The following is a 10,440-nucleotide window of genomic DNA, read 5'->3' as shown; positions in this document are numbered from 1 at the left end:
GCCTTTTTATATAAACTTCTAGCACTTCCAGGAGCTACAATGATTTAACATAGCATGGATAAGTTCTTCATTGCTAGTTAAGAAAAATTCCCATTTGTTTGATAGTTTTTGTTTATTTTCTGCTACACCTTGCCACCTTAGGTTTTGTCTCCTAAGGAACACGCTGTCGGGAACAAACCATTTTCCTTCCTCCCTAGTGAGAGGCGTGGCTGACCTTGTCTGCCCACTTGAGTATGAATGGGTCACCACTCTCCCATTATCCCAGAAGAGGGCTCTTTACTCAAATATATGAAAGAAACAGCATTAATTATGAGGAACTGAACCCATTTTACGGATCAAACTGTAAACAGTGTTGCTGGGCAGGGGCAAAACATCCCAAAGCTTTTCACAGTGCCTGGTTCATAATCAACCCTTAGTAACATTTACTGAGTGAATGCTGAACATGTTTGTTCAAAGACAGGAATTGAAGGTAGAGGAAGAGGTTGCATTTGGCAAATCTCAGATTCTATAAGCTCTGTTATCTTCGTGACCTGATGAACCATATTTCAAGTTTTATGCTAATGTATATATATAATCTGCAAGGCTGGACAATCTAATCTCCTCCTTTCATCAAAAGATTAGAGGGGTCATATGCAAAATGCCTGGCAAGTAGTAGGCATTTACTAAAGCATGATTACTTCAATATAATAAATCGACACATAGCTACAAATAATATGTACACATCAAGCCAAGACATATTCTGTCAGCCACCCACTCATCAGGACTGACAAGACTAAAGCACGGCTGATAACCTTGCTGTCAGTCCATGTCCTATTTGAATCTTTCCTCTGATAATGAGCTGATTTTGTGCTATCCTTCGATCTCCTTCCACATTTCCTTACGTTGCAGGTCACTGCCATTCCCTGCCCTGGGATCAGAAAGGCAGTAAAGTATCACTGTTAGACAAGCAAGCTCAGGCACCTGGTTTGAATTTTTTCCCTACCCCTTAGCCCAGCATGATTTCAATGAGCTATCAAATTCTTCTGAGCTTTACTTTCATCATCCATAAAATGAGGATAATGATCATACCTCCTTCATGACTGATGAGATTAAATAAATTAATGAGTGTAAATGGCTCAGAATAGGGTCTTGTACCAAGTAGCACTCAATAAATGGAAGTTTTATGTATTCATTCAAAACGTTGAAGTCTGTGTACCAGACACTGCTCTTTGATGGGAATAATCAGCAGAATTTCTCACTGGGCGTAAAGAGCAAGGACTGTTTCTGTTAGCCTGTTCCTTAGGAGGTGAACCTAGGGTGGACACATGTAGCAGAAAATGAATGGAAACCATCAAATGAATGGGAATTTTACTTGACAAGTAACAGGCATCATCCCCGCTCTCACGGAGCTACACCTAGTAGGAGAGACAGACCATTATGTCAGCAATCACAACGAGGTGATGATACAGTGATGGATGGGGTGAAAAGAGGAACAGCTGACATTTTTCAGGGAGGTTAAGGAAGGCTTTGCAGAATAAGTAACCTCTCAGTGGAGACCAGTAGAAAAAAATGGAGGTGGGCCAAATAAAGGGAGGGAAGAATGTCCCGGACAAATGTAGAAAGCAGTGCAAAGGCCCAGAGGTAGGAGCATGGCATATTTAAGGAACTGGAAGAAATGCAATTTCAGTGAAACACAAAGGTTTAAAGATAGGGAAACTTAGCCTGTAAAGGGAATTTCTGGCACAATTCGCAAGATCCCATCTCATCCCAAGAGAATGGCAGACAAAAGAGGGAACTGATAAAAATCACATTTGTGTTTTGCAACCATTCTCTTGTTATAAAAGGACAAGTTCGTGAAGCAGACCACTTACGAAGCTTTTGCAATATAGTGGTCCAGGAAGTATCCTGGATAAGAGTAGTGCTAACGGAGAATGACAGTTGTGGGTAGAGTCCAGTGATATGAGTGAGACAAATCCACAGGGACTTACTTATTGAACAAACATTCAGTTTGGGATACACTGAGCTTAAGACAGAGTGGCCAGTTTACTCAAAAAAGTCAGGGTTTTGCCCTGTTGACTTAGTGTAATTATTAAGCAGAACACCTTGGTTTTGCATGTGGAAGTGTCTTTAAGACCTCCAGGTGGAGAAGTTGATGCGCAGGTGAATAGTGCTCCTTGTCCTTTGGGACAAGATCAAGGCTGGAGATGGAGATTCAGGAATCATCAACTTGCAGACGGTCATTGCAGCCAAGTGACTGGAGGAGAAAGAGAGATCACAGTGAAAAGAGGTACCCTGAGGAACACCAGATTTTAAGAGACAACAAGAAAGAAGAGCTTTGAACCACAGTTTGCCTACTAACTGCAAACAACCCTTGATCTATATGTGTCATGGCTCAAAGTGTAGCCCTAAGTACACATTTCAGGTCAAACGCTTTTCCGTCGCTGACCCTGTTTAGTTTTTCATAAAGCTATGAAAATGAAAATACCCTAAAGTAACATAACATGGTAAAGTCGATTTTGGTATCAGACAGATTCTAATCTCGGCTGTGCCTGTTAATTATTTGTCATATAACAGTAGACAAATAATTTCTGATTCTTAGTTTTCTTATCTATATAATGAAATGATAATGTTTCCCCTGAATTTTTATATATAGATGAAATAATGTATTTAAAGTATCTGATACCTAAAGACATTTTTTCAATAACAATAATTATTATCATGATTACACGATTGTTATCAGTATTAAGTATTAGATGGGCTCTTCATCCAGGCAGTTAAGCTGTACATGTGGTTACTAGAAAAATGCCTTCCCCTCAGACAATACCAGACGTCTTATTCTTCTAGGATCTGTTTTGATCTTTGTTGGTTTGAATGGGTAATTGCTTGAAAGTTTGTTTTTCTTCTTTTATCTTTTATGTCACTTCTCCTCCTCACCGATGCCATAAAACCTTTATCCATCCTTTAAGGTCTGTATCAAATAATTTTCCATGAATGTATACCTGATTACTCCCTAACTAGAAAAGAATCCTCTTGGGGCACCTGGGTGGCTCCATCAGTTAAGCTCTGCCTTTGGTTCAGGTCATGATTCCAGGGCCCTGGGATGGAGCCCCTGCGCAGCAGGACGTCTGCTTCTCTCTCTGCCCTTCCCTCCACCCCCACTGGCGCTCTCTCTCACTCTGTCTCTGTCTGAAATAAATAAATAAAATCTTTAGGGGTGCCTGGGTGGCTCAGTCAAGCATCTGCCTTCGGCTCAGGTCATGATCCCAGGGTCCTGGGTTCGAGTCCCATATCCGGCTCCCTACTCTGTGAGGAGCCTGCTTATCCCTCTCCCACTCCCTCTGTGTTCCCTCTCTTTCTGTGTGTCTCTCTCTGTCAAATAAATAAAATCTTAAATAAATAAATAAATAAATGATAAAATCTTAAAAAAAAAAACCCCTCTCACCTTTGACAACTTATAACCCCCTTTAGATTGTTTTCACATGGGACATCTTTGACCTACTATCATGTTTGTAATCTTATGCGATTCTTCCCAGATAGTTGACTTCTTGGATTCAAGGACTCCTCTCTGTCACTCCTACAATGCTTAGCACACAGGCACAAAGCAGAAGCTTTGTAAGTAGGAAATGCATGGCACTAAATTAGATGCTGCAGCCAGGATTTATACACTAAATCAGGGATTTATGCCCTCAGTCATTCATTTGACTCAAATACACTTCTCATGTTGGCATTTGTATTTTCTCTGATACTTAGCGTCCAGAGGCCCCGGGACAGATCTGCAAGGAGGACACTACCTAGGGTCTTTTATGGAAGCTGATGAGTCTTGTTGCAAGTCCTGTAGCTTAAAGCAAACTCCACAAAGCAGAGGTGATCCACATTCCAGTAGGATGAATATTTTCAAAGACCTCCAGCCCAATTGGGCCCTCCTGTCCCTTCATATTTAATTGCATTTAGCCTCATGCTGATTCTACCTACAGCAGGCCACCAGAATTGCCACCATCACCCACCATCCCCCCCACCCAGTTTTCTAAGAATCCAAGAGTAGGGGAGGACTGCTTGCATTTATCCTTGACACCTCTGGTTCTTATTCCCTGGTGCTGTTAAATTTTCTGTACCTGTGCCTTATCTTCTCTCCTATACATGCTGTCCCTTCCCTGTCCTGAACCCCATGTTGCATATCACCCAATTGCTTTTTCACAGAGCCCCCAACACAAGTTCGTATCAAAGAACTTGAAATCAAACATGAAAAGGACTTTTCAGCTGTATCAATACCACCTGACTCCTCACGGAACCCCGGCCAACCTCCTCCTTTTGTCGTGCTCTCCCCCCTCCGCCCTTCTTATCTTTCCTCATCTGGCTCTGCTTCCGACTCCCCTTCTTATTACTGTTTTCGGGCAGAGCATACCATCTCTCCCTCTGTTTAATTTGAGCCTGTCTAAGTCACTCTTTGGAAGGAGGAGGCCACCTTTCACATTGGCTGACAGCCCCGCCCCCGGCCCTCGCATGCCCCAAGAAGCTATCAAAGTATTTTCCTTCATTCCTTCATCAAAGGGATTTTGCCTCTGGTTTTCAGGGAGAAAACATGTTTTTCTTCCCTTCTAGCCCAAGAACAAAGTGCGAGGGATCAGAGTCAGAAAAGGCTGGCAATCTGCCTGCCAACTTGAAAGGATCACAGTGTCACAAGGTCAGTAAGGTGAAGTAAGACCTCAGTAGGAGACAAGCAGAGATAGAGCAAAGTCAGTTAAGGGTGAATTGGAAATACATTTCACAAAAACCTATGTTCCATTAACAACATTTCTTCTTATATGGGTCTGCTGCTCCTGCTAGGCTAGTCACGGGTCCTTGAAATAGCTGAACTGACCCACATACTCAAACAGATGATGAACAGTTTGAGGGAAACAATCGTGCTTTGAGCCCATCTCCAACAAGTCCTAGAACAATAACTTTTACAGGAAAAGCACTTCCTACACACTTTTTGGCAATGGCATACACTTTCTCTGACGAGGAATTACCTATGACCCCTCTCCCCCAGCTGCTATAGTCATGGCATGTTATGAGAAACAGCAAAGGGAGTCTTTGGCCTTCTGCCATCATCGGCATAATTGCTGGATACTCCCTTTCCTTAGCAAGGTTGGGAAATGGCTCACTGTCATAGGAAATGTAGTAGAATCCCCTCTGTGAACCAGAGATTTCATATAACTGTTATGGACTGAATGTACCCTCTCAAAATTCATGTATTGAAGCCCTCTACCCCAATGTGATGGTATTTGGAGACGGGGCCTTTGGGAGGTAATTAGGTTTAGACAAGGCCATGAGGGTAGAACATTCAACATGGGATGAGTGTGTGTATAAGAATACACACAAGAAAGCTTGCTCTCTTTCACTCTCTCTCTCTCTTTCTCTCTTTATCTCTCCTGCCATGTGAGGACATTGCAAGAAGGTGGCCATCTGCAAGCCAGGGAGATAACACTTGCTGGAAACTGAATCTTGGACTTTCCAGAACCACAGGAAAATAAATTTTGGTTTAAGCCACCCGGGCTATGGTATTTTGTGTTACATCCCTGTAAATATATTCTTTTCGTAGGAAATACATGGAATAAAAAAACCTAGAATTCTTTATTATCTACTGTCCTTAAGCAAATTGCGCTGCTTCCCAGAACATAGACTTTGTATTTCTAAACAAGTCCTCTTTATTTAGGGCAATGCTGCTTGCCTTTGATGTTCCTAAAAAAGAAAAAGAACATATGTGTTTCCAGTATTGTGTGGGAGATAAGAAGCCTGTGAGTGGATTGCATTGTGGCCCCACAATTTCTGTCATGAGAAAGGTAATAAAATGGGCTAGAGCATATCTCCATTTCCTTCCTCAATACCTCAAAGTCATCCTTGAATTGAGTCAATTTTGTCTCAAGCAATTACTCTGTGGTCCACCCCATCACAAAGTTAGAGAGGCCAGCTCTCTTACCCGAGACTATTCGGAATATAGAAGAGCCAATCCTTCAACATTGAAAAAAAGCAGTAGATCTAATATCTGAATATTTTTGGTGGTGATCTACATTTTTTTTTTCTTATTGCAATTTTAAAACACAGAAATCAAGGGATCGTCTTTCCGGTGATGCAGAGTCATCTTAATTATGGCACATGTTCTGCTTGATAGCCCCTGGAGCTAACTCTGCACACTGCTGCCTCATGGCTTCTGCTCTTGTGCTCAAGTGCCAAGCCCAAAGGCATGGGCTGGCTGTGTCTGAAACTTCAGTGTTCTTCTGCCTTGTCGCTGTCTCCTTCCATTGCTGGAAGTGCTTGTGATACTCACTGTGTGGGTCCTCACATCACTAGGCCAGTTACTTTACCGGGGGTGGGTGAGAGCTTTCACCCACCCACACAGGATGGACTTCCTCTCTCTCCGCCACTTACTACAACCCCGTGATACTGCTCCTTAGTTTCCAGTGACACTGTCTTTAATTCAGTTCCCCCCTTGAAATTCTTGAGACCAGCTCTTTGAGGAAACAGCCCTTAATGTGCATGTATCAAGTGACTGAGTGAATAGAAAGAAATATGCAGCAGACAGAATTGAGTAAGACCTGAGTGGAGACAAAAAGTAAATATGGAAAAAGGATCTGTTCATTTGCGTGTGGTATTTTTCATACGTTGCCCTGGTAACTGTAAATAGTCTAGTGCTAAAGAAATTACATGAGGTTCACATGAATTAAGTGGACAAAATGCATCACTCTATATGCCAACCACATATGTAACATTTTATGAACAAAAATAATTTATTAGTCAGAAAAAATATTCTACTTTTTCTAAAAGACATATCGCAAAATGCTAAAGCACTTTCTTTGTTGCCATACGACTCTTCATGTACTTATTTGTCAGTTATTCACCTGAGAGATAATTTGAATAATTTTAGATCAATTGAGCTGATGCAAAAGTGACACCATCATATGGAACATCACTAGGTTGATCAACTATAAACATTCAGTTCTGGAGTTACTGTAATTTGGGGTAGTCTTCATTAATTCACATTTTTAAATAAAAGGTTTTATTGTTATTATCCTAAATCACAAATGCATGATTCGAATTTGCATAAAATTCATTTTACTACATTTACTGTTTTGAAAGTTCAAGAAATTATTGTAAGCCAAGATTCCATGATTTGTAGTTTAGAATATTTATAACACTTAGCATAAATCCATTTATTCTTCTAATTTTTATTGAATATGAATTATGTACCAGGTTATATTAAGTGCCAGGAGAGATACAGGGACTTCCAACTTGTGTCCCTTCTTGTGAGAAAAACTATCTAGTTGAAGAGAGAGACACAAATGAACGGATACCATTAAATGGGCTTGCACCTAAGAGTCCGCACCATGTGTGTTCAAATTCCAGGTCTAGGACTCAGATTTTACATGTTTAAAGTAGATATAAAATCTACCATAACTATAATAAAGTATGAATGTTATAATAATTCAAGTTCAAAAAGTGAAGGGGCATCAGGGAAAGAAGTGACTAACAATGCAGGGAAGTTTCCTCAAAGAAGGTGGCCTTTGAGTTAGATTAAGCAAATAAAGAAGAGAAAGACATCAGAGGTAGAAGGAAAAAGCACCCATAAAAAAGCATGGTGTGGGGCACCTGGGTGGCTCAGTGGGTTAAGCCTCTGCCTCCAGCTCAGGTCATGATCCCAGGGTCCTGGGATCGAGGACCGCACCAGGCTCTCTGCTCAGCAGGGACCCTGCTCCCCCCACCCCACCCCGCCACCTACCTCTCTGCCTACTTGTGCTCCCTCTCTCTCTCTCTGTCAAATAATTAAATAAGATCTTTAAAAAAAAAAAGTATGGTGTGTTAAGGAATAGTATGAAGTTCAAACTTCTTGGAATCTTGAAGGGAAGGTACAAGAAGAGATAGGAAAAATAATCACTTTAGAAGGTGGCTGAAAAGGAACAAAGAGAGTCTTCAGGTGAGAAGCAAGGGTGGAAAATGTGTGATTCCCTGTGCAATGTCCACATAGCCCACACATTGGTATAAAACAGTGCTCATCACACTGTCAACCACCCCTTCAGAATCCAAGTCCCTAAAATGTTAACAACAGTAACGAAAATAACTGGGCCTGTGCTTTTCAGCTCCAGGAGGTACTCTTCACATCTTAGTCCATATTAATGATGTCCTCTGGGTTTATACAACACCAGCATGAGCCCATGGGACATATACTAATTTATTACTTAAGATATAAAATAATGAATAGGGAGAGAAGTGATACATACATCTTGTTTATGGTGCAGTCAGTGTACATGAACGTTCTTCCTCATGTCCAGACAGTGTATTTTCCTGTTCAGGTCCAGATGCCATCTCTTTGTTGGTACTATCTTCTTTATTCAAATGCATCTCATTCCTGGCTAATTTTCCATCTGCCTTCTCGAAAGAAACACAGCAATGCTGTTATTATTCATGAGGTGATGGCTCCTTGGAGTCTATTTGTATTGAAACAAATAAATCTCCCTTCTTGCCTCTGTAGTTCTCAATTATCGTCTATTTAATATGGTACTGGTTGAATCATTATTTGCAATGATGCATCATTCATCACGTCACCATGAATTCTGGCTTCCAGTGATTATCTTGAATGCTATCGTTGTGCTTCTTTGATGATAACCACGAATGCAAGTCTCTGGTCATCCTAAATTTATCATTTTGACTTTCTTGACATAAACATAGATGAGCATATCTTCCACCCATATTTTCTACTGAATTCTTTGATCCTAATTACTGCATTTCTAGAGTGCAATCTCTTTCGATGTTAACTGCACTCCTGGTTTCCATACGCAACCACCAACAGGGATGATAGGTAAAACAAGAAGAGTGATTCCATTTCTGCAAGTGGTATGTGGTAGGGTTTAAGAGAGTTGGCAGGGGAACATGACAGGACCAAACTGACAAGTGAGAGAAGACACCCACTGGAGGGGCCTAGTGGCATTGCAGAGCAATTGTCTCCAAAGTCCTTGAAACAGATAGACATGTCCACCCCTGAAGACTACGTGACACTTGATGTGGAGTTTGTGGAGAGATTGGAGTGACAACCCTAGGTGCCAGTGGAAGGGAGTACATAAAGGACGCCTGTCACCACCTACCACCTTTGTGTATGGTAGACAGAAGCTATCCTATTGGAACACATACAGAAAAAAGCTGCTGGATGGGCCCATGCATGTAGCTCAAGCCAAAAGTCAATCTCCCAGACCCTAAATTCATCTTGCATCCAATGTAAGTGAGTGATTCAACCAGAACTCAGAAGTCACAACCTCACTGGAGAGGACAGGAGAGAAATGGAACTAAGAACCTTTGAAAAATAGGGTTTTGACTGAAAATTAAAAGGTATAGAGACAGTGTACTCTAGCTGGTAAATTTGCTTCATATGGAGGTATAGGTCAATAATTCTGAAACTTCTTAATATGTATCCCAAGGTTGAACAACTAAGTACATGCAGGGTAGGTAATGGGAGCCAAATTTGTCACTTTCAAAAAGGGAAGTAACAAATATGCAAGAAAGGAAGGCTTGAATGAACTTCGTGTTTCTGGGAGTAGTCAGAGACATCAGTATGAACTCATCGATAGGTAGATAGATAGATAGATAGATGATAGATAGATAATACAGAATAACTACAGGTATATGTGTGTACAGGGGTTAGTACACAAACCCATATGTCTTAGCTCTCTTCCATGAAAAAGTCTAGAAGCAGTGAGACCACGTTAATATGTGCAAGTGCTCAGATTATTGTTTAAATACAAATTATCTATTCAATAGAACTAATGCTCCTTGAAGAAATGGCTGTTTCCGGGTCTGGGAAAGGGAAAATAAGAAGATGAGCCTGAAGCATCTCAAAATGCCAGAAAGTAAAGAAGTGCTCAAAAAACCAAGTTTGGGGGCAGGTCAGAGGGACACAGAAGCCAAACTGAAAGGACTCACAAAGGTCAAAGCTGAAATAATTTGAGCAACAAAACACATAATGTAGCACTGAATTATAACCTACAGTACAAAGTAAACATACACAAATTCATACTCCTATAAAGTGAATTAATAAATAAATGGAGTAAAGAAGAATTCTAAACAACACATGTCAATAGTCCCCCTTCTAGGAGCTTCATCCTCTCCCTCCCTCACTTTGAGTGTAGGCCAGATTTAGAGAAGGACTTTCAAAAATAGAGTATGGAAAGGGAAAAATAGTAACTTTAGACTGGAAAAACTTAGCAAACACTACCTTAACCAAGTGCTCAATCCTAACATCCCTGGCAATAAATCATATGAATAGCATGTGCTCCTTCATATGAAAGGAAGAGAATACCATTTCTCTCTCTCTCTCTCTCTCTCTCTCTCATACACACACACACACACACACATAAACACTCACATCAGTGTGTCTGCACCATTATGGTGGCCCAAATGTTTGCATTGTGCAGCAAAGGCACACTGCAACAGCCA

The sequence above is a fragment of the Lutra lutra genome, chromosome 2, assembly GCF_902655055.1.
Source record: "Lutra lutra chromosome 2, mLutLut1.2, whole genome shotgun sequence".
In the NCBI taxonomy this organism is placed as follows: Eukaryota; Metazoa; Chordata; class Mammalia; order Carnivora; family Mustelidae; genus Lutra; species Lutra lutra.
This window is presented reverse-complemented; position numbering follows the sequence as displayed.